At 45.2% G+C, this 23,996-nt stretch overlaps 1 protein-coding gene across 1 annotated transcript in view; it reads right to left on the bottom strand.

Moving 5' to 3' along the window:
• Positions 1 to 23,996, bottom strand: part of LOC139388376 (doublecortin-like kinase 1a) — a 276,508-nt gene that overhangs the window by 28,488 nt on the left and 224,024 nt on the right. The window lies entirely within an intron of this gene.

Here is a 23,996-nt window from a genome sequence, read left to right on the forward strand (position 1 = left end):
GTATAATGTTCCCCTGTACCTTTATATCAAGGTATAATGTAGAGGTATAATGTTCTCCTGTACCTTTATATCAAGGTATAATGTTCTCCTGTACCTTTATATCAAGGTATAATGTTCCCCTGTACCTGTATATCAAGGTATAATGTGGAGGTATAATATTCCCCTGTACCTTTATATCAAGGTATAATGTGGAGGTATAATGTTCCCCTGTACCTTTATATCAAGGTATAATGTTCCCCTGTACCTTTATATCAAGGTATAATGTAGAGGTATAATGTTCCCCTGTACCTTTATATCAAGGTATAATGTGGAGTTATAATGTTCCCCTGTACCTTTATATCAAGGTATAATGTGGAGGTATAATGTTCCCCTGTACCTTTATATCAAGGTATAATGTTCCCCTGTACCTTTATATCAAGGTATAATGTTCCCCTGTACCTTTATATCAAGGTATAATGTTCCCCTGTACCTTTATATCAAGGTATAATGTAGAGGTATAATGTTCCCCTGTACCTTTATATCAAGGTATAATGTTCCCCTGTACCTTTATATCAAGGTATAATGTGGAGGTATAATGTTCCCCTGTACCTTTATATCAAGGTATAATGTTCCCCTGTACCTTTATATCAAGGTATAATGTTCCCCTGTACCTTTATATCAAGGTATAATGTGGAGGTATAATGTTCCCCTGTACCTTTATATCAAGGTATAATGTTCCCCTGTACCTTTAGATCAAGGTATAATGTTCCCCTATACCTTTACATCAAGGTATAATGTTCCCCTGTACCTTTATATCAAGGTATAATGTAGAGGTATAATGTTCCCCTGTACCTTTATATCAAGGTATAATGTGGAGGTATAATGTTCCCCTGTACCTTTATATCAAGGTATAATGTTCCCCTGTACCTTTATATCAAGGTATAATGTTCCCCTGTACCTTTATATCAAGGTATAATGTGGAGGTATAATGTTCCCCTGTACCTTTATATCAAGGTATAATGGTCCCCTGTACCTTTAGATCAAGGTATAATGTTCCCCTATACCTTTACATCAAGGTATAATGTTCCCCTGTACCTTTATATCAAGGTATAATGTAGAGGTATAATGTTCCCCTGTACCTTTATATCAAGGTATAATGTGGAGGTATAATGTTCCCCTGTACCTTTATATCAAGGTATAATGTTCCCCTGTACCTTTATATCAAGGTATAATGTTCCCCTGTACCTTTATATCAAGGTATAATGTGGAGGTATAATGTTCCCCTGTACCTTTATATCAAGGTATAATGTTCCTCTGTACCTTTATATCAAGGTATAATGTTCCCCTGTACCTTTATATCAAGGTATAATGACTTTTCAAACTTTTCCACAGGCAAGTTACTGTATTTTATCACAGTATTATTTTCTTATCTGATATCAATTGAATTAGACTATTCACATGTCCAACGTTTATAAAACCGTTTATAAAAACTTTTCCTCAATATTGTCACATCACTGTCCAGAATAAACAGTGGGCTGGTGGTGGTATGGTCACTAAATACTGTGTCCAGCTCTGAATGAATTGGGCATTGGATTCTCCCGTTCCCTCTCCTGCTACGTATTACAGTCCTTGGCCTTTTCGTATGATGCTTTCAAATATTTGATTTTGAGCTGACGTTGGACACGGGAACGGGGAACCCTCTTTTGGGTCGTTATCTCTTCATAAATATATTTATTTCTACATGCGTGGGATTATACTGAGAGGGAGAGAACAACGTGGCGCTGGCAAACTGTATACGTTGTGAGGATTCCTTTACACTTCAAGGCTATACTGTTCTTCAACTACCTCCGGAGGTGTTTAGGAAGATCTAATCACAATTACATCATGATTTATCTTTTGATTGTCTACACCTGTCGACAAATGTGGGCACATTCAGAATGTGGACAAGCTCAAGGCAACAGACGCATGTTAGAACCAGGTATGAATTGGGCTAATGTCTACGCTCATCTCTCCATCTCCTCTCCCCGTCTCCTCTCTCCGTCTACCCCTCATCTCTACTCCTCCTCTCCTTGTCTTCTCTCCTCTCTCTGTCTACCCTCATCTCTCCTCCTCTTCTCCCTGTCTTCTCTCTGTCTACCCTCATCTCTCCTCCTCCTCTCCTTGTCTTCTCTCCTCTCTCTGTCTACACTCATCTCTCCTCCTCCTCTCCTTGTCTTCTCTCCTCTCCCTGTCTACACTCATCTCTCCTCCTCCTCTCCTTGCCTTCTCTCCTCTCCCTGTCTACCTTCATCTCTCCTCCTCCTCTCCCTGTCTTCTCTCCTCTCCCTGTCTACCTTCATCTCTCCTCCTCCTCCCCTTGCCTTCTCTCCTCTCTCTGTCAACGCTCATCTCTCCTCCTCCTCTCCCTGTCTTCTCTCCTCTCCCTGTCTACCTTCATCTCTCCTCCTCCTCCCCTTGTCTTCTCTCCTCTCTCTGTCTACGCTCATCTCTCCATCTCCTTTCCCCGTCTCCTCTCTCTGTCTACCCTCATCTCTCCTCCTCCTCCCCCTGTCTTCTCTCCTCTCTCTGTCTAACAATATTTCTAAGATAGGAATGTTAAGAGTGGTCAGTGGGGATCTAAAGAATAATAATGTCATATTGCTTTTCATTTTGTGACGTTATTAAAAACTGTATGAACCAAATACTGAAGCTTAGGAAGGAAACCCCCTTTGGCTGTTAAGTTTTCATCCAATATGATGTTAATTAAATGTTACCTTTATTTAACTAGACCAGTCAGTTAAGAACAAATTCTTATTTTCAATGACGGCCTAGGAACAGTGGGTTAACTGCCTGTTCAGGGGCAGATCGACAGATTTGTACCTTGTCAGCTCGGGGGTTTGATCTTGCAACCTTCTGGTTACTAGTCCAATGCTCTAACCACTAGGCTACCCTTCGCTCCTCTCTCTGTTTCCCTGTCTTCTCTCCTACAATATGAATAACTATTAAACTATTTTTGTTACGATAGGAATGTGATTTTAGTTTTCTAACCAGATCATAGTTAAATAAATGAAGTTAGGAGAGCGTGTCAGTGTGATTTAACCGCCCTTTTCGACAATAGAAGGTATTCATATGCAGACCAGCAGACGTGAAGCGTGAGCTAAACGTTACAAATGGTTGAAACTCCCAGACCAGAAAGCGTGCAGCTGTGGCTACATGTTGAAATGGTTGAAAAACTCTGAAACTCAACACGAGGTGAAGAAGATAAACTCACTAGACCAGGAACATGTGACAGTCTGCAGCTGTGCATGTAAAGGGATCTAGAACTTTGACTAGAAAAGAAGGAGAAGATCCCATCTCAAACAATCATTGGTGCATCTGAAGATCTGTTCTATTTGAACAGTCCACCACAAGACCAAGACAACTATGAAGAAGGACATTGTGACCTCTGGTGGACAACTAGAGCCTTACACCCATCGAGCCCTTCCCATAGAAGGATTGATTGGTTTCAACAGAGACGTACAAAGACATCTACACGTAAATACATTGCATTTCTTACCCAAACGGGTGGCAGTTCATGTGCAAAGGCATATGATTAATGTGAGGACAGTTCTAGAATGTATCCACGATAAATGTCCCTTTTCCTCTACATCTCTACTTTCCCCACCCCCTTCTCCGTCTCTGTGTAATAAGCCGTCATATTTTGTCAGTCCACTAGGGACTTTTGTCTCATGTAAGTGTGCATGTGTATTCTGTGTTATTATTTAGTTAGTTAGTAAATACATAATTAAATCCATTTGTGTAGAACAGAAAAGGGCTGGGGTTCTTGTGGATTCAAGAAGTCTGCGACTTTCAGAATGAGACTGATATGACGTAATGATTAATAAGTGACTGTTATCGATATATAGCAAACGTATACACATATCATACACATCTTTTAGAGTTGAATTCGGGAGATGGTAACTCTATAAACAACTTCTCCAGTGGTGCCCCCAAATTCCTAATGAGTTAATTGTTACATGATCAATTTAATCTGGTAACAATTAAACATAGTTGGTGGATTCGATAAATAACAGTCATCACATTAATGAAAGTCACGTCACTGTCTTCTCTCCTCTCTCTCTACCCTCATCTCTCCATCTCCTCTCTCAGTCTCCTCTCTGTCTACCCTCATCTCTCCTCCTCCTCTCCCTGTCTTCTCTCCTCTCTCTGTCTACCCTCATCTCTTCATCTCCTCTCCCAGTCTCCACTCTGTCTACCTTCATCTCTCCTCCTCCTCTCCCTGTCTTCTCTCCTCTCTCTGTCTACCCTCATCTCTCCTCCTCTCCTTGTCTTCTTTCCTCCCTCTGTCTACCCTCATCTCTCCTCCCCCTCATCTCTCCTCCTCCTCTCCTTGTCTTCTCTCCTCTCTCTGTCTACCCTCATCTCTCCTCCTCTCCCTGTCTACCCTCATCTCTCCTCCTCCTCTCCCTGTCTTCTATCCTCTCTCTGTCTACCCTCATCTCTCCTCCTCCTCTCTCTGTCTACCCTCATCTCTCCTCCTCCTCTCCCTGTCTTCTCTCCTCTCTCTGTCTACCCTTCTCAACCCTATCCCTCTCCTCTCTGTCTGTCCGTAAGAGGCACTTAGGTGAGGATCCTTGTGAGAGATAGAATAACAAGAAACCAGACTCATGTGTGAGAAGACTACAACTCTATTAAAGGTAGACTGTCAGATTGACTCTAGAAGATACCTCATGATTGACGTACTGAGAATGACCCAATCAGCTTCCTGTCTTCCTCTGATCTGAACAACACAGGACAGGTGAAAGCTACATGGAGGACGCCTACCTTTCCTGGTGTTTTCTCTAATAAGTCAGTGCAGGACAGAAGATGAGGACAGGAAGCCATTTCTATTCCAGGAATGTGTCTGTCTGTTCTGTATGTTGTGTTTCTACCCGGAATGTTCTGTATGGTTCTCAGGTTGATCATATTCAATGTTTCACCTTCCTGATCAAACCCCAGATGTTATGAAATATGACAGGAAGGACTAAGTAAATAAACATCCTGTTGTTGTTTGTGTTCCTAAAATCAATATCTGTAGTACTGTAGTTATGTAACTGGTCAGTCAGTCAGACAGTGAGTCCGTCAGAGACTTAGTCAGTCAGACAGTGAGTCAGTGAGTCAGTGAGTCAGTCAGTGAGTCAGTGAGTCAGTCAGTGAGTCAGTCAGAGACTTAGTCAGTCAGTCAGTCAGTCAGTCAGTCAGTCAGTGAGTCAGTCAGTGAGTCAGTCAGTGAGTCAGTCAGTGAGTCAGTCAGTCAGTGAGTCAGTCAGTGAGTCAGTGAGTCAGTCAGAGACTTAGTCAGTCAGTCAGTCAGAGACTTAGTCAGTCAGTCAGTGAGTCAGTCAGCCAGTGAGTAAGTCAGTCAGTCAGTGAGTCAGTGAGTCAGTCTGTCAGTGAGTAAGTCAGTCAGTGAGTAAGTCAGTCAGTCAGTGAGCCAGTCAGTCAGTCAGTGAGTGAGTCAGTCAGTCAGTGAGTCAGTCAGTCAGTGAGTCAGTCAGTGAGTCAGTGAGTCAGTCAGAGACTTAGTCAGTCAGTCAGTGAGTCAGTGAGTCAGTCAGAGACTTAGTCAGTCAGTCAGTGAGTCAGTCAGTCAGTGAGTCAGTCAGTCAGTCAGTGAGTCAGTCAGTCAGTGAGTCAGTCAGTGAGTCAGTGAGTCAGTCAGTGAGTCAGTCAGTGAGTCAGTCAGAGACTTAGTCAGTCAGTCAGTGAGTCAGTCAGAGACTTAGTCAGTCAGTGAGTCAGTCAGTCAGTCAGAGACTTAGTCAGTCAGTCAGTGAGTCAGTCAGTCAGTGAGTCAGTCAGTCAGTCAGTGAGTCAGTCAGTCAGTGAGTCAGTGAGTCAGTCAGTGAGTCAGTCAGTGAGTCAGTCAGAGACTTAGTCAGTCAGTCAGTGAGTCAGTCAGAGACTTAGTCAGTCAGTGAGTCAGTCAGTCAGTGAGTCAGTCAGTGAGTCAGTGAGACAGTCAGAGACTTAGTCAGTCAGTCAGTGAGTCAGTCAGAGACTTAGTCAGTCAGTCAGTGAGTCAGTCAGTCAGTGAGTCAGTCAGTCAGTGAGTCAGTCAGCCAGTGAGTTATGTCAGTCAGTCAGTGAGTAAGTCAGTCAGTCAGTGAGTAAGTCAGTCAGTCAGTGAGTAAGTCAGTAAGTCAGTGAGTAAGTCAGTAAGTCAGTGAGTAAGTCAGTAAGTCAGTGAGTAAGTGAGTAAGTCAGTCAGTTAGTCAGTCAGTCAGTGAATCAGTCAGCCAGTGAGTAAGTGAGTCAGTCAGTGAGTTAGTCAGTCAGTCAGTGAGTTAGTCACTTAGTCAGTCAGCCAACGAGTCAGTCAGTGAATCAGTGAGTGAGTCAGTGAGTCAGCCAGTGAGTTGGTGAGTCAGTCAGTGATTCAGTCAGTCAGACAGTCAGTCAGTGAGGTCAGTCATATGAAAAACACAACTCTTAGTTGCTCTGCAGAGGCTATCTAGCAACACTTAGGGGAACAAAATACTGTTGCTATGGAAACTATTTCAAGAGAGCAGCGCTTATGACACTTCCAGCAAGCCCAGAACGCCCATATAAGAACATACTGTATATCCTTCCTGTCTCCAGGTTGGGAGAGCTAGGGGTTCAGCCTACTGTTTTCTTCTCCTCAGAGATGGAAGGATAAAGAGAGAGATGGGGGGGAGAGAGAGAGAAACAGAGAGTGCCAGAGAGAGAGAAGTGGTGGAGAGAGAGAGAAGCAAGTGCAGGCAGTTTTGTCAATAGAGGTCTGGAGAGAGGTGCTGCAATAGACAGAGAAACAGAGAGTGAAATAGAGCGAGAGAGAGAAGTGAGTGCAGGTAGTTTAGTCGATAGAGGTCTCGAGAGAGGTGCTACAACAGACAGAGGGTGAAACCAAAAGACTCTATTCCCCCATTGTCACACTCTGATCTGTTTCACCTGTCTTTGTACTTGCCTCAACCCCTCTCCGGGTGTCGCCCATCTTCCCCATTATCTCCTGTGTATTTATACCTGGGTTCTCTGTTTATCTGTTGCCAGTTTGTTTTGTTTCGTCAAGCCTACCATCGCTTTTCCCTCAGGTCCTGTCTCTCGATGATTCCCGGTTTTGACCTTTTCTGCCTGCCCTGACCCTGAGCCTGCCTGCCGTATGGTACCCTTTCCCCACCTATCTGGATTACTGACCCCTGCCTGCCCTTGACCTGTCTTTTGCCTGCCTTTGTTGGATTAATAAACTGTTAATAAACTGTTAATTCGACGTTGTCTGCATCTGATTCTTACCTATGAAACGTGATAATAGGAACTGGCCCAGCAGACCGATCTCCTCCCAAGGAGCCACCATTGGTATGCACAATGAATTGCTTCGTGGCCTTATGGAGGGGGTGTGAATTTTGGCTGAACGCCATGACCGGGCGTTGGACATTTTGCTAGAGCAATTCCACAGGTTGTCTGGGAGGCAACCTACCACGGTGGTAACCCCACAGCCCCTCAGTAACTCAGCTGTTAGCAGTGCCATCTCATTGGTCACTCCACCTTCTCGGGACCCCTGCTTATCTCCCCCGGAAGGCTTCAGTGGAGAGCTGAGCCCCTGTTGGGTGTTTCTAGCTCAGTGTGCCCTCGTCTTCGAGCTTCAGCCCTCCTCCTTCCCCTCAGATCGCTACAAGATAGCCTATCTCATCCTGCTGGTGTCTAGGAGGGTTCTCACCTGGGCTAATGCTGTACGGGAACAACAGCTGGCCATATGCGGTACTCTGGAGGGGTTCGTGGGAGAGGTGAAGAAGGTTTTTGCTGCCCGGTTCTTTGGAAGAGAAGATGCCCGGAAGCTAATCCAGCTTCGGCAGGACTCCCGCAATGTGGCAGACTATGCGGTGGATTTCCACGACATTGGCAGCAGAGAGTGCTTGGAACCAGGAAGCGCTGTTTGATATGTTCCTGCATGGTGTCGTGGAGGAGGTCAAGGACGAGCTTGCTGCTCGGGGGTTACCTACAGATCTCGATTCCCTCATCACGTTGACCATCCGTATCGATGGTATCGGAGGGAGAGGAAATTAGATTTTGTTCGCACTTCCAGGGATTCCACCTTGCCTCCGAGTCATCCCGGAAGTCCCGTTGCCGAGAGAACCCGAGGCTTCCTGACCTCTCCCGAGAGTCGCTGAAGCCGGCCGCGTCACCGCTTCCCGAGCCTATGCAACTAGGCAGAGTTGGGCTGTCGCCAGCGGAATGCCAATACAGGATCAAAATGAAAAATTATTTGTATTGCGGGACTCTTGGTCATTTTGTGTCCTCTTGTCCTTTAAAAGATCAGGCTTACCGGTAGGAGCGAGGACTCTGGTGGGCCATATGGTGAACTTTTCTGCTTCCCTTGCTCGCACACCTTTTCATGCCATTCTGCTGTGGGGAAACCAGTCTAAATCTCTCCGGGTCCTCATTGACTCTGGGGCCGAAGAGATCTTTTTGGACGCTACTCTGGCTTCTGAGCTGAACATCCCCACTCAACCCCTCTCCATTCCCATAGATATTAGAGCACTGGACGGGCGCTCTATAGGCCAGGTCACTTATAATACCACTCCCATCAACCTACGGTTGTCAGAGAATCACAGTGAGACTATTCAATTTCTGCTCATCAAGTCTACTCAGATTTCAGTAGTTTTGGGATTCTCCTTGCTCCAGTGACACAATCCCCTCATCAACTGGTCTACGGGTGCTATCATGGGCTGGAGTCCGTTCTGCCACGCCCATTGTCTGAAGTCAGCGCAACCTGCCCGGAACGTCTTCCTGGGGGCTCGGAAGGTGCCCAGGACCTCTCCACCATCCCCGCGGCCTGGACCACTTCGCTTCTGCCGCACTGACCCTATGACTGCGGGATTGACCTTCTCCTTACCACCACGCCGCCCCGGGGACGTCTGCACTCTCTGTCGAGACCGGAGACCAAGGCTATGGAGACCTACATTGGGGACTCCCTAGCTGCAGGATTTATACGTCCCTCTTCCTCTCCCGCCGGTTCAGGGTTCTTCTTCGTGGAGAAAAAGGACAAGACCCAGCGCCCGTGCATTAACTACCAGGGACTCAATGACATTACTGTTAAGAACAGTTACCAATAATTTCCTCGGCCTTCGAGCCGCTCCAGGGCACCACTGTGTTTTCCAAGCCGGATCTACGGAACGCATACCACCTCGTGCAGATACGAGAGGGGGACGAGTGGAAGACCGCCTTCAACACGGACAGCGACCACTATGAGTATCTAGTATCATGCCTTTTGGCCTCACCAACACCCCTGCTTTGTTTCAGGCTCTGGTAAATGATGTTCTACGTGACATGTTGATCCGGTTTGTCTTTGATGGCATCCTCGTCTTCTCCCTCTCCACCAAAGAACACATGTTTCACGTCCCCCAGGTTCTTCAACGCCTTCTGGAGAAAGCTGTTTGGGAAGGTCGGAGAAGTGCGAGTTCCATCGCTCCACCATCCCCTTTCTGGGTTACATCATCTCTGCGGGAAGTGTCCAGATGGATCCCGGGAAGGTGAGAGCAGTGGTGGATTGGCCTCAGCCTATGTCCAGGGTGCAGCTGCAATGTTTCCTGGTGTTTGCCACCTTTTATCGCAGTTTTATCCGGGGATACAGCACTCTGGCTTCCCAGGTGTCAGCACCCACTCTCAAGGTTCTGTTCAAGTGGTCTCCAGATGCTGACCGGGCGTTCCGGGACCTTAAACACCGTTTCACCATTGCTCCCATCCTGGTTTATCCGAACCTATCCTGCCAGTTCGTGGTGGAGGCCAATGCTTCGGATGTCGGAGTGGGGGCGTGTCCTGTCCAAACGTTCTGCCCTGGATCTGAAGCTGCATCCCTGCACCTTCTTCTCCCACCGCCTCAACGCCACTGAAAGGGAATACAATGTGGGGAATCGAGAGCTTCTCGCGGTGAAGATGGAGTTGGAGGAATGGAAGCACTGGCTGGAAGGGGCGGACCACAAAAACCTGGAGTATCTCCACGCCGCCAAGCGCCTCAACTCCAGGCAAACCCTGCTGTTTACACAGTTCAACTTTTCCCTCTCTTACCGGCTGGGGTCCAAGCCGGATGCCCTGTCTCGCCGCTATAGCCCCACAGTTACCACCCCGGAGCCCGAGACCCGGTGACGGCACTCAGGGAAACAGGTCCGGGAGGTCCTCAGTTTTCTTCCCGGTTCTGGAAGGCATTCTGCACCCTCATTGGGCCGTCGGCCAGCCTTTCCTTTGGGTTCCACCCCCAGTCCAATGGCCAGTCGGAGCGAGCCAACCAGGACTTCGAGACTACTCTGCACTGCATGATCTCCGCCAACCCCACCATCTGGAACCAGCAGCTTGTGTGGGTGGAATACACCCACAACACCCTTCCCTGCTCTGCCACTATGTCAATTGCCATTAGAGTGTCCAGGTATCGACGACAAGCGGATCACCATCGAACCCCAGCTCCCCTGTATGGTCTCGGGTAGAAGGTATAGCTATCCACCCGGGATCTGCCCCTCCATGTGAAATCCCACAAACTCTCCCCCCGGTTTATCTTCCCGTTTCCCATCTCTAAAATTATTATCCCCTCTGCTGTTTGTCTTCTGTTGCTCCGTACCCTTGGTATACAACTCACCTTTTATGTGTCCAGAGTTCTGTTGCCCCGTACCCTTGGTATACAACCCACCTTTTATGTGTCCAGAGTTCTGTTGCTCCATACCCTTGGTACAGCTCACCTTTTATGTGTCCAGAGTTCTGTTGCCCCGTACCCTTGGTACAACTCACCTTTTATGTGTCCAGAGTTCTGTTGCCCCGTACCCTTGGTATACAACTCACCTTTTATGTGTCCAGAGTTCTGTTGCCCCATACCCTTGGTACAGCTCACCTTTTATGTGTCCAGAGTTCTGTTGCCCCGTACCCTTGGTATACAACTCACCTTTCATGTGTCCAGAGTTCTGTTGCCCCATACCCTTGGTACAACTCACCTTTTATGTGTCCAGAGTTCTGTTGCCCCGTACCCTTGGTACAACTCACCTTTCATGTGTCCAGAGTTCTGTTGCCCCGTACCCTTGGTGCAACTCACCTTTTATGTGTCCAGAGTTCTGTTGCCCCGTACCCTTGGTATACAACTCACCTTTTATGTGTCCAGAGTTAAACCCATATCTCACAGCCCTTTGCCTGCCCCTGTTGGATTAATAAACTGTTGTTAATTCGACGTTGTCTGTATCTGGGACTGACCTTGAAACGTGATACCGATAGTGCTGGGTCCTGGTCAAAAGTAGTGCACTAGATAGGGAATAGGGTGTCATTTGGCATGCATCCCAAGACTATTCTGGGCTACACCTGACACACAACCTAACTCTTAGGGTGTATTCACATACAGTGCGAAAGTATTTAGAACCCTTGACTTTTTACACATTTTATTAGGTTACAGCCTTAATCTAAAATAGATTACAAAAAAAAAATTATCCTCATCAATCTACACACAATACCCCGTAATGACCAAGCAAAACCAGGTTTTTAGAAATTTGTGCAAATTTATAATAAAAACAAAGATATACCACATTTACATAAGTATTCAGACTCTTTACTCAGTACTTTGTTGAAGCACCTTTGGCAGCGATTACAGCATTGAGTCTTCTTGGGTATGACGCTACTAGCTTGGCACACCTGTATTTGGGGAGTTTCTCCAATTCTTATCTGCAGATTCTCTCAAGCTCTGTCAGGTTGGATGGTGAGCTTCACTGCACAGCTATTTTCAGATCTTTCCAGAGATGTTCGATCGGGTTCAAGTCCGGGCTCTGGCTGGGCCACTCAAGGACAATCAGAGACTTGTCCCGAAGCCACTCCTCCGTTGTCTTGGCTGTGTGCTTAAGGATGTTGGCCTGTTGGAAGGTGAACCTTCGCCCCAGTCTGAAGTCCTGAGCGCTCTGGAGCAAGTTTTCATCAAGGATCTCTATGTACTATACTCTGTTCAACTTTTCCTCAATCCTGACTAGTCTCCCAGTCCCTGCCGCTGAAAAACATCCCCACAGCATGATGCTGTCACCTCCCTTCTCCCCCAATTGCTCAGTTTTGCCGGGTGGCCACCTCTAGGAAGAATCTTGGTGGTTCCAAACTTCTTCCATTTAATAATGATGGAGGCCACAGTGTTCTTGGGGACCTTCAATGCGGTATTTCTGTTTTTTATTGTTACTAAATTTGCTAAAATTGGGGAAAAAAACTGTTTTCACATTGTCATTACGGGGTGTTGTGTTTCCTGAGGATTTTTTTTATTTTATTTAATCCATTATAGAATAAGGCTGTAACGTAACAAAATGTGGAAAAAGGTAAGGGGTCTGAATACTTTCAGAAAGCACTTTATAATCCTCTTAAAAATAAACAATCTCAGTCCTCTTTAAAGTTATCTCTGGGGCAAAAAAGCAAAAAAACTTGGTTCTCTTTGTATTCACACTGCCCTTGTCTTTGAATGAGGACTCAACTCTTTACCAGTTCATTTAACCTATTTTGTGGACCGAGTCTTCTTTGCATTCACAATGCTATGTTTAGAAAGGAACCTAGATCTTTTTCCAAACATTCACTCAATGCACTCTGTGTTTTCACAAAGTGCAGGACAAGTAATTCCATCAGAATGTTTTAGACAGACAGACAGACAGACAGACAGACAGACAGACAGACAGACAGACAGACAGACAGACAGACAGATAGAATCTACTTATATTTTGGAAGCTTATAGATTGCATTTAGTTCAAATATGAGACATAATTATTGTAATCAGAAGATACTATTAACATTAGTATATTATTGGTAACAGAATAAATAGCAGAAGAATAACAGCAGATTAAATAATTATGTAATTGAAAATTGTACACCCAATTGAAAAATGTAGGCTGCTACCCAATGTTGTGACTCTCACCAATTATATTGTCTTCTCACTACAAACAAACCTGGGGAGATTTGTGTTCCCATTGCCGTAACAAAGGGAACTAGACCGTGGAATTCAAGCTAACCGAACTCAGACCACCTCTCGAGATGGTCTCAGTTCGGTTTGCTTCGGGGGCTCTTTGAGAGGTCTGAGTTCCATTGGAGTGTTCACATCGCACACAAAAAAATCAACAAACCGCACTGAGTTTACAAAAATTGCCTGAAATAGACCAATTGTGAAAACACCCTTAGCAACAAAAAAATCAATCTAGAACCTAAAACCTTTCATTACCTGTCCCCATAGGATAATTCTGTGAATAACCCTTTTTGGTTCTAGGTAGGAACCCTCTGGGTTCCAGGTAGAACCCTTTTGGGTTCCATGTTCTACATGGAACTGAAATGGGTTCTACCTGGAACCAAAAAGGGTTCTCCTATGGGAACAGTCGAAGAACCTATTTCCCGAAGAGTGCACTGATCACTGCTCAATAAACTAGTAAAACAACTAGGACTATAAGCACAAGACTGTGATGACAATCAACTACCTATGAGTGAAACTACCGCTGCTCAGACTACAGTTACTGTCCCACAGTACACACACAAAGCTACGTTTCAAATGACACCCTATCCCTTACATAAAGCCATTAGAAAGTTTACTATAGCCTATAGGATCATTCTGCATATTTTAAACAAACCACAACTACTTTAATCTATTTCCAAATTAGGGTATTTCTACTATCACCTGACTGCTGGGTGTGTGTGTGTGTGTGTTTCAGCTGGTGTCCTGTGCCAGAAGTATCCCAGAAAGCACAGCGTCATGATGAACTTCCTGTCCAACATGCTCCGTGATGACGTAAATGGAACACCCCGACATAGGGAATAGAGGGACATTCGGAACACAGCCCAACAGATCAATAAGTGATCTGATCGATGGGTTTTATTACAGGACATGTTTATTAAAGGACCTACATCTACAGGTAGAGGAGTGGAGAAGAAAAACAGAATCCAGCATAAATTAATATTACAACTCAAAATAAATACATACATATTATTTCATGCAGATTTACTGGATGTGTGTGTGTGTGTGTGTGTGTGTGTGTGTGTGTGTGTGTGTGTGTGTGTGTGTGTGTGTGTGTGTGTGTGTGTGTGTGTGTGTGTGTGTGTGTGTGTGTGTGTGTGTGTGTGTGTGTGTGTGTGTGTGTGTGTGTGTGTGTGTGTGTGCGTGAGGAGACTTATTTGCAGAAGGAGGAAAGGAATATCCTGCTTTAGGAGAGATGATGAGAGGAACAACAAAATTACTTTTCGGTTTCACCACTATCTCACTGAAACACTCAGCCAGGAACTCCTAGGAGACACACACACACACACACACACACACACACACACACACACACACACACACACACTGGGAAAGTAATTCTACTTGGTTCGAAATTCTGGGAAAGACTGAGACAAATCTGACTGTTGATGTAGGTTGATGTATTTAATACAAACGATATAATAACTCATCATAATAATACCTGTGATCTAAGAATGCATGAAATAATACTGTTAGGGAATGAATATGGAGAGACAACGATACTGTATGCACAATGTTTACACCCCTCCCAAACTATAAACCATTGTTTCAAAAATCCTGGTCCTGGTAACCCAAAAGTTGTTGACACACCTGATTAACTAACGGTGATTAGTTGATTAGTTGAATCAGGTGTGTTAGTACGCTAGGGAAGAAACCTCTTTGGGTCTCCAGGTACGCTAGGGAAGAAACCTCTTTGGGTCTCCAGGTACGCTAGGGAAGAAACCTCTTTGGGTCCCCAGGACCGGGGATTAAATAACACCTTCTAGAACAAACATAGAGCCGTCTTGACAGGGACACAACATGGACAATGATAACGAACAATGATAATGATCAATGATAATGGTCAGGAAATAAAATCACATGGAAATTAAATGACATCAGAGAGAGAAAAAAATCGACAAAGAAAATAAAAATACATGGACAACAGAGATCGCAGCAAACCAAGACACTAGATGAAAGAGACAAGAGGGAAAGAAAAGAGAAAGAGATAGAGAGAGAATATATACTACAGTACCAGACAAACGTTTGGACACACCTACTCATTCAAGGGTTTTTCTTTATGTTCTTTATCATCTTGTCATTTCCTTTTCAGCCAACAAGTTCTCAGCATATGTGGGAAATCCTTCAAGACTGTTGAAAATGCATTCCAGGTGACTTCCTCATGAAGCTGGTTGAGAGAATGCCAAGCTTGTGCAAAGCTGTCATCAAGGCAAAGGTTAGCTACTTTGAAGATAAAGAATGAGTAGGTGTGTCCAAACGTTTGACTGGTACTGTAAATTCTCTCTCTCTCCTGACTCTCAATTTCAATTTCAATTTTCTCTCTGTCAAATTCAAAAAAGAAAAAGAGAGAAAATTGAAATTGAAAGAGAGAACATTTAAATTGCGAGAGAGAGAGGGAGAGAGAGATTGGAGGGAGAGAGAGATTGGAGGGAGAGAGAGATTGGAGGGAGAGCGAGATTGGAGGGAGAGAGAGATTGGAGGGAGAGAGAGAGATTGGAGGGAGAGAGAGATTGGAGGGAGAGCGAGATTGGAGGGAGAGAGATTGGAGGGAGAGAGAGATTGGAGGGAGAGAGAGATTGGAGGGAGAGAGAGATTGGAGGGAGAGAGAGATTGGAGGGAGAGAGAGATTGGAGGGAGAGCGAGATTGGAGGGAGAGAGAGATTGGAGGGAGAGAGATTGGAGGGAGAGAGAGATTGGAGGGAGAGCGAGATTGGAGGGAGAGAGATTGGAGGGAGAGAGAGATTGGAGGGAGAGAGAGATTGGAGGGAGAGAGAGATTGGAGGGAGAGAGAGATTGGAGGGAGAGAGAGATTGGAGGGAGAGCGAGATTGGAGGGAGAGAGAGATTGGAGGGAGAGAGATTGGAGGGAGAGAGAGATTGGAGGGAGAGCGAGATTGGAGGGAGAGAGAGATTGGAGGGAGAGAGAGATTGGAGGGAGAGAGAGATTGGAGGGAGAGAGAGATTGGAGGGAGAGAGATTGGAGGGAGAGAGATTGGAGGGAGAGAGAGATTGGAGGGAGAGAGATTGGAGGGAGAGAGAGATTGGAGGGAGAGAGAGATTGGGGGGAGAGAGAGATTGGAGGGAGAGACATTGGAGGGAGAGAGAGATTAGAGGGAGAGAGAGATTGGAGGGAGAGAGATTGGAGGGAGAGAGAGATTGGAGGGAGAGAGAGATTGGGGGGAGAGAGAGATTGAGGGAGAGAGATTGGAGGGAGAGAGATTGGAGGGAGAGAGAGATTGGAAAGAGCGATTGTCTCTGGTTTGCTGTTTCTCTCATTGCTTCATCATTACAATAAAAGACAAACAACAACATCTATTGTGATACATTGTGGATGAAGACATGTACACAAAGTCACAGATGCAAGAACAACAAGAACACACAAATGTGTAGGTGGATTTCAGCTCCACATTTATCTGGTTACGCACCTGGTTACACACCTGGTTACGCACATGGTTAGACACCTGTTTACACACCTGGTTACGCACCTGGTTAGGCACCTGGTTACGCACCTGGTTAGACACCTGGTTACACACCTGGTTACGCACCTGGTTAGACACCTGGTTAGACACCTGGTTACACACCTGGTTACGCACCTGGTTAGACACCTGGTTACACACCTGGTTACGCACCTGGTTAGACACCTGGTTAGACACCTGGTTAGACACCTGGTTACACACCTGGTTACGCACCTGGTTACGCACCTGGTTAGGCACCTGGTTACGCACCTGGTTAGACACCTGGTTACGCACCTGGTTAGGTACATGGTTACGCACCTGGTTAGACACCTGGTTACGCACCTGGTTACGCACCTGGTTAGACACCTGGTTAGACACCTGGTTAGGCACCTGTACAGATGTAAATAACCAAACAGAATGAGAGGAGGATGCAACTCAATGGATGGTGTTCTAGGTGATGATACACTGACACATGACTGAGGAGAGACTGAAGAATGGACAGAGGGAGAGAGAGAGAGAGAGGGGAGGATGAGAGAGTGAGATACTGCAATACAATGGCATTCCAACTCACACATGTTAACTAAAGTGTATTTTCCTCTCAAGAGTCCAGAAGGAAAGCAGTTCTGAGTAGAAGAGAACAGAAAAAAACAGTCTTGTAGTGTAAAGAGAAACCAGTCTTGTAGTTTATAGAGAAACCAGTCTTGTAGTTTAAAGATAAACCAGTCTTGTAGTTTAAAGAGAAACCAGTCTTGTAGTTTATAGAGAAACCAGTCTTGTAGTTTAAAGAGAAACCAGTCTTGTAGTTTATAGAGAAACCAGTCTTGTAGTTTAAAGAGAAACCAGTCTTGTAGTTTATAGAGAAACCAGTCTTGTAGTTTATAGAGAAACCAGTCTTGTAGTTTATAGAGAAACCAGTCTTGTAGTTTATAGAGAAACCAGTCTTGTAGTTTAAAGAGAAACCAGTCTTGTAATTTATAGAGAAACCAGTCTTGTAGTTTATAGAGAAACCAGTCTTGTAGTTTATAGAGAAACCAGTCTTGTAGTTTATAGAGAAACCAGTCTTGTAGTTTATAGAGAAACCAGTCTTGTAGTTTATAGAGAAACCAGTCTTGTAGTTTATAGAGAAACCAGTCTTGTAGTGTAAAGAGAAACCAGTCTTGTAGTTTAAAGAGAAACCAGTCTTGTAGTTTAAAGAGAAACCAGTCTTGTAGTTTATAGAGCAACGTTCAGCTCTGAGAGGATTAAAAACAAATCACACTGGATTAACCAGCAACCGCAAGAATATTATACCGTGTGTGTGACACAGACAAAACCAACAATTTCCTGTGAGCCAGAGAGAAAGAGGGAGAGAGAAAGATAGGTGTAGGAGAGAAAGAGAGGAAGGGGAGACATGGGGAGAAAGTGAAGGATAGTGGGAGAGAATGAGGGTAAAGAGAGAAAAAGAGGGACGAAAAAGAAGTGGGAGATGGAGAAGTGGAGAGGGGAGAGAAGGAGAGGGAGAGATGGAGAGGGAGAGAGGAGAGGGAGAGAGGAGAGAGGGAGAGATGGAGAGGGAGAGAGGAGAGAGGGAGAGATGGAGAGGGAGAGAGGAGAGAGGGAGAGATGGAGAGGAGAGAGGGAGAGATGGACATGGGAGAGAGGAGAGAGGTAGAGGGAGAGATGGAGAGGGAGAGATGGAGAGGAGAGAGAGAGAGATGGAGATGGGAGAGAGGAATGAGGGAGAGATGGAGAGGGGAGAGGGAGATATCAGAGGGAGAGATGGGAGAGGAGAGAGAGAGATGGAGAGGGGAGAGAGGAGAAAGGAGCGGGTGGGATGGAGAGAGGAGAGAGGAGAGGGAGAGCTGGAGAGAGGACAGGGAGAGATAGAGAGGGGAGAGGGGAGAGAAGCAGAGGGAGAAGGAGAGATAGAGAGATGGAGAGGGAGAGATGGAAAGGGGAGAGAGGAGTGGGAGAGATTAATAGGGGAGAGAGGAAAGAGGGAAATAACTATTGTGCTGAATTATACTGCTGTATTGTACTGAACCATATGTACTGAACCATACTGCTGTATTCTACTGAACCATACTGCTGTACTGTACTGAACCATACCACTGTTCTGTACTGAACCATACCACTGTTCTGTACTGAACCATACCACTGTATTGTACTGAACCATACCACTGTTCTGAATTGAACCATACCACTGTACTGTACTGAACCATACCACTGTTCTGAACTGAACCATACCACTGTACTGTACTGAACCATACCACTGTATTCTACTGAACCATACTGCTGTACTGTACTGAACCATACCACTGTTCTGTACTGAACCATACCACTGTATTGTACTGAACCATACCACTGTTTTCTGAACTGAACCATACCACTGTACTGTACTGAACCATACCACTGTTCTGAACTGAACCATACCACTGTACTGTACTGAACCATACCACTGTACTGAACCATACTGCTGGACAGAACTGAACCATACTGCTGTATTGTACTGAACCATACCGCTGTACTGTACTGAACCATACCACTGTACTGTACTGAACCATACCACTGTATTGTACTGAACCATACCACTGTTCTGAACTGAACCATACCACTGTACTGTACTGAACCATACCACTGTTCTGAACTGAACCATACCACTGTACTGTACTGAACCATACCACTGTATTGTACTGAACCATACCACTGTTCTGAATTGAACCATACCACTGTACTGTACTGAACCATACCACTGTTCTGAACTGAACCATACCACTGTACTGTACTGAACCATACCACTGTATTCTACTGAACCATACTGCTGTACTGTACTGAACCATACCACTGTTCTGTACTGAACCATACCACTGTATTGTACTGAACCATACCACTGTTTTCTGAACTGAACCATACCACTGTACTGTACTGAACCATACCACTGTTCTGAACTGAACCATACCACTGTACTGTACTGAACCATACCACTGTACTGAACCATACTGCTGGACAGAACTGAACCATACTGCTGTATTGTACTGAACCATACCGCTGTACTGTACTGAACCATACCACTGTATTGTACTGAACCATACCACTGTTCTGAACTGAACCATACCACTGTACTGTACTGAACCATACCACTGTTCTGAACTGAACCATACCACTGTACTGTACTGAACCATACCACTGTACTGAACCATACTGCTGGACAGAACTGAACCATACTGCTGTATTGTACTGAACCATATCGCTGTACTGTACTGAACCATACCACTGTACTGTACTGAACCAAACACTGTACTGAACCATACTGCTGGACAGAACTGAACCATACCACTGTACTGTACTGAACCATACTGCTGTATTGTACTGAACCATACTGCTGTATTGTACTGAACCATACCGCTGTACTGAACCATACTGCTGGACAGAACTGAACCATACCACTGTACTGTACTGAACCATACCACTGTACTGTACTGAACCATACCACTGTATTGAACCATACCACTGTACTGTACTGAACCATACCGCTGTACTGTACTGAACCATACCACTGTACTGTACTGACCATACCACTGTATACCACTGTACTGTACTGAACCATACCACTGTACTGTACTGAACCATACCACTGTTCTGAACTGAACCATACCACTGTACTGTACTGAACTATACCACTGTACTGTACTGAACCATACCACTGTACTGTACTGAACCATACCACTGTACTGTACTGAACCATACCACTGTACTGAACCATACCACTGTACTGTACTGAACCATACCACTGTACTGAACTATACCACTGTACTGTACTGAACTATACCACTGTACTGTACTGAACTATACCACTGTACTGAACCATACCACTGTACTGTACTGAACCATACCACTGTACTGAACTATACCACTGTACTGTACTGAACTATACCACTGTACTGAACTGAACTATACCACTGTACTGAACCATACCACTGTACTGAACCATACCACTGTACTGTACTGAACTATACCACTGTACTGAACTATACCACTGTACTGTACTGAACCATACCACTGTACTGTACTGAACCATACCACTGTACTGTACTGAACCATACCACTGTACTGTACTGAACTATACCACTGTACTGAACCATACCACTGTACTGTACTGAACCATACCACTGTACTGTACTGAACCATACCACTGTACTGTACTGAACCATACCACTGTACTGAACCATACCACTGTACTGTACTGAACCATACCACTGTACTGAACTATACCACTGTACTGTACTGAACTATACCACTGTACTGTACTGAACCATACCACTGTACTGAACTATACCACTGTACTGTACTGAACTATACCACTGTACTGTACTATACCACTGTACTGTACTGAACCATACCACTGTACTGTACTGAACTGCTATATTCTACATGTAACCCACTTAACCAAGTAGCTGCAAGGCTCCATAATAAACTACCAGACCATGTAGATGAGGCAACACACAGTATAATCCATCCCTGAGTGGCTGGAAGGGAAAAGCCATTAGTCTGAAAGTGATCCTGCATAATGTGAGCAGGTCATATGGTTTACCAGTGGACATGGCAGTAAACTACTGTTCAGGGCTATAGAGCCAGTGCATGTGTGGGAGGGTACTGTTCTCTCAGCATTTAGAGACACAGAGATACCTACTAAAAATACACATTCTTGTCTGTACCCAGGAACACACTGAACTCTATATAATGTAGTTAGAGAGAGAGAGAGAGAGAGAGAGAGAGAGAGAGACAGAGAGAGAGAGAGAGACAGAGAGAGAGAGACCTGCTAAAAATACACGTTCTTGTCTGTACCCAGGAACGCACTGAACTCTATATAATGTAGCTAACCTAATAAACAACCTCAATATGAGTGGACGGTCAGACGGTCTGCTAGAGTTCAGCTAGAGACAGAGAGCTACTGATGGAATATCATATACTGACTCTGTGAAGATTAATACCAAATTGGAGAGAGAGGGAGGGGAGAGAGGGGAGGGGAGGAGAGAGGGGGAGAGCATAGAGGGGAGAGAGAGAGAGACATTAAGAGAGAAAGAGAGAGAGAGAGAGAGAGAGAGAGAGAGAGAGAGAGAGGTGGGCTATAATAATCTGTGACCCTCTATTTCTCAGCACAGCTATGCTCCCAAGTCTTACAGGGTGTCACAGCAACACAAAGGAAACTGAATAATAATCTCCAGCCCAGAAATACACTCCAACTCTCCTGATTCACTAAGCCTGAACATTTGAATAAGTGATATTATGAGGCCAACTCAGAACACCCAGAGAGATAGTTGTAGCAACGTTCTCTCACTAGTGCTTATCTGATGAGTACTGGTAGCTAAAAAATGCACAATTTTCACATGTTGATGTAGGGGTGGTGCTAGAGATGAATATGAAGTTGAAAAACTGAAATGTTCCTTTAAATTTCAAGTATTTAGTCAGGAGTGAAAATTAGAACAGACAGTCAGTGGGGTGCATCTCAATAGTCTAGAGTGGTTTCCTCTCCTTGTCTCCTTTCGTTGATCTCTCCTTCACCTGCACTGATCTGGAAACACTTGCTGACCAATGGGAGGCTGGAAGATAACTGGCTGACTAATGGGGATTCATCTTCTTTACTCATTGAACAAAAGTACTATGGAGTCCTAACTGACAATCCAATAGGATCCTCAGTCATTCCTTGGTTGGCTGATCATTGACTGACCACAGCGTGTGTGTGTGTGTGTGTGTGTGTGTGTGTGTGTGTGTGTGTGTGTGTGTGTGTGTGTGTGTGTGTGTGTGTGTGTGTGTGTGTGTGTGTGTGTGTGTGTGTGTGTGTGTGTGTGTGTGAGTGAGTGAGTGAGTGAGTGAGTGAGTGAGTGAGTGAGTGAGAGAGAGAGAGAGAGAGAGAGAGAGAGAGAGAGAGAGAGAGAGAGAGAGAGAGAGAGAGAGAGAGAGAGAGAGAGAGAGAGAGAGAGAGAGAGAGAGAGAGAGAGAGAGAGAGAGAGAGAGAGAGAGAGAGAGAGAGGTGAGAGAGTACAGCTGTTAGCTGTTGGAACATTCAGTAAAGGTGAGACAGCGTTTAGGGCTCTACATTCAGTAAAGGTGAGACAGCGTTTAGGGCTCTACATTCAGTAAAGGTGAGAGGGGCTGTGAGACAGTGTTTAGGGCTCTACATTCAGTAAAGGTGAGAGGGGCTGTGAGACAGCGTTTAGGGCTCTACATTCAGTAAAGGTGAGACAGCTTTTAGGGCTCTACATTCAGTAAAGGTGAGACAGCGTTTAGGGCTCTACATTCAGTAAAGGTGAGACAGCGTTTAGGGCTCTACATTCAGTAAAGGTGAGACAGCATTTAGGGCTCTACATTCAGTAAAGGTGAGACAGCGTTTAGGGCTCTACATTCAGTAAAGGTCAGAGGGGCTGTGAGACAGCGTTTAGGGCTCTACATTCAGTAAAGGTGATACAGCGTTTAGGGCTCTACATTCAGTAAAGGTGAGACAGCGTTTAGGGCTCTACATTCAGTAAAGGTGAGACAGCGTTTAGGGCTCTACATTCAGTAAAGGTGAGACAGCGTTTAGGGCTCTACATTCAGTAAAGGTGAGAGGGGCTGTGAGACAGCGTTTAGGGCTCAACATTCAATAAAGGTGAGACAGCATTTAGGGCTCTACATTCAGTAAATGTGAGACAGCGTTTAGGGCTCTAGATTCAGTAAAGGTGAGACAGCGTTTAGGGCCCTACATTCAGTAAAGGTGAGACAGCGTTTAGGGCTCTACATTCAGTAAAGGTGAGAGGGGCTGTGAGATAGTGTTTAGGGCTCTACATTCATGCTACAGCATATGTGTGTGTGTTTCTCTGGAGAGGAGAGTAGAGGAAAGTAGGAAAGAGGATGAGGGTAGAGGAGAGTGGGTCATCCTAATCGACTAATTGTTTAGTAGGCTTGAGGGCCAGATTCCACGATCGATTACTCATGCCTGACCATATCATTCAAACTCTGCACGTCACACACACACACACACACACACACACACACACACAAACACACACACACACACAAAGGAAAGCGCTGCAGTGAAAGAGGAAGGCCTGGGATTGAGGACAGCATTAAAACCTCATTAGTGTCTGTGGCTGAATTACCAACGCGCAGCATCACAGACTTTCAACTGCAGGTCTTCCCTCATTTCTTAGAGAATCACATTGGCCGTATCCAAAATAGCACCCGGACACAGTGCCCTATGTAGGGAAAAGGTTGCGAATTGTGTACGCAGTCATTCTTCCACTTGAGTTGCATGCTCCTGTTACAGTACATTCTAGCACAGTATCCGTGGCTAGATGTCACATGGCACCCTATTCCCTAAATAGTGCACTACCTTTCGGTCACTATCTGGCTATACGGGAAGTATCCAAAGGAGATAAGTGACTGAGAGTACTGCACTACGTAAGGCGTGTCCCACTACCGAAGGCAGAAACCTCTCCGTCATCGAGATCTCCACAACGTCAAGAGACTACTGACAAACCATCAACATGGGGAGAAACAGTCAAGGAACTAATATCATTGGAATTGTAACGTGAATTTCCAGAATTCCTGAAGCAGCAGCGTGACAGGTCAAAAGGTCGG

The sequence above is a fragment of the Oncorhynchus clarkii genome, chromosome 29 (assembly GCF_045791955.1).
Source record: "Oncorhynchus clarkii lewisi isolate Uvic-CL-2024 chromosome 29, UVic_Ocla_1.0, whole genome shotgun sequence".
NCBI classification, from domain to species: Eukaryota; Metazoa; Chordata; class Actinopteri; order Salmoniformes; family Salmonidae; genus Oncorhynchus; species Oncorhynchus clarkii.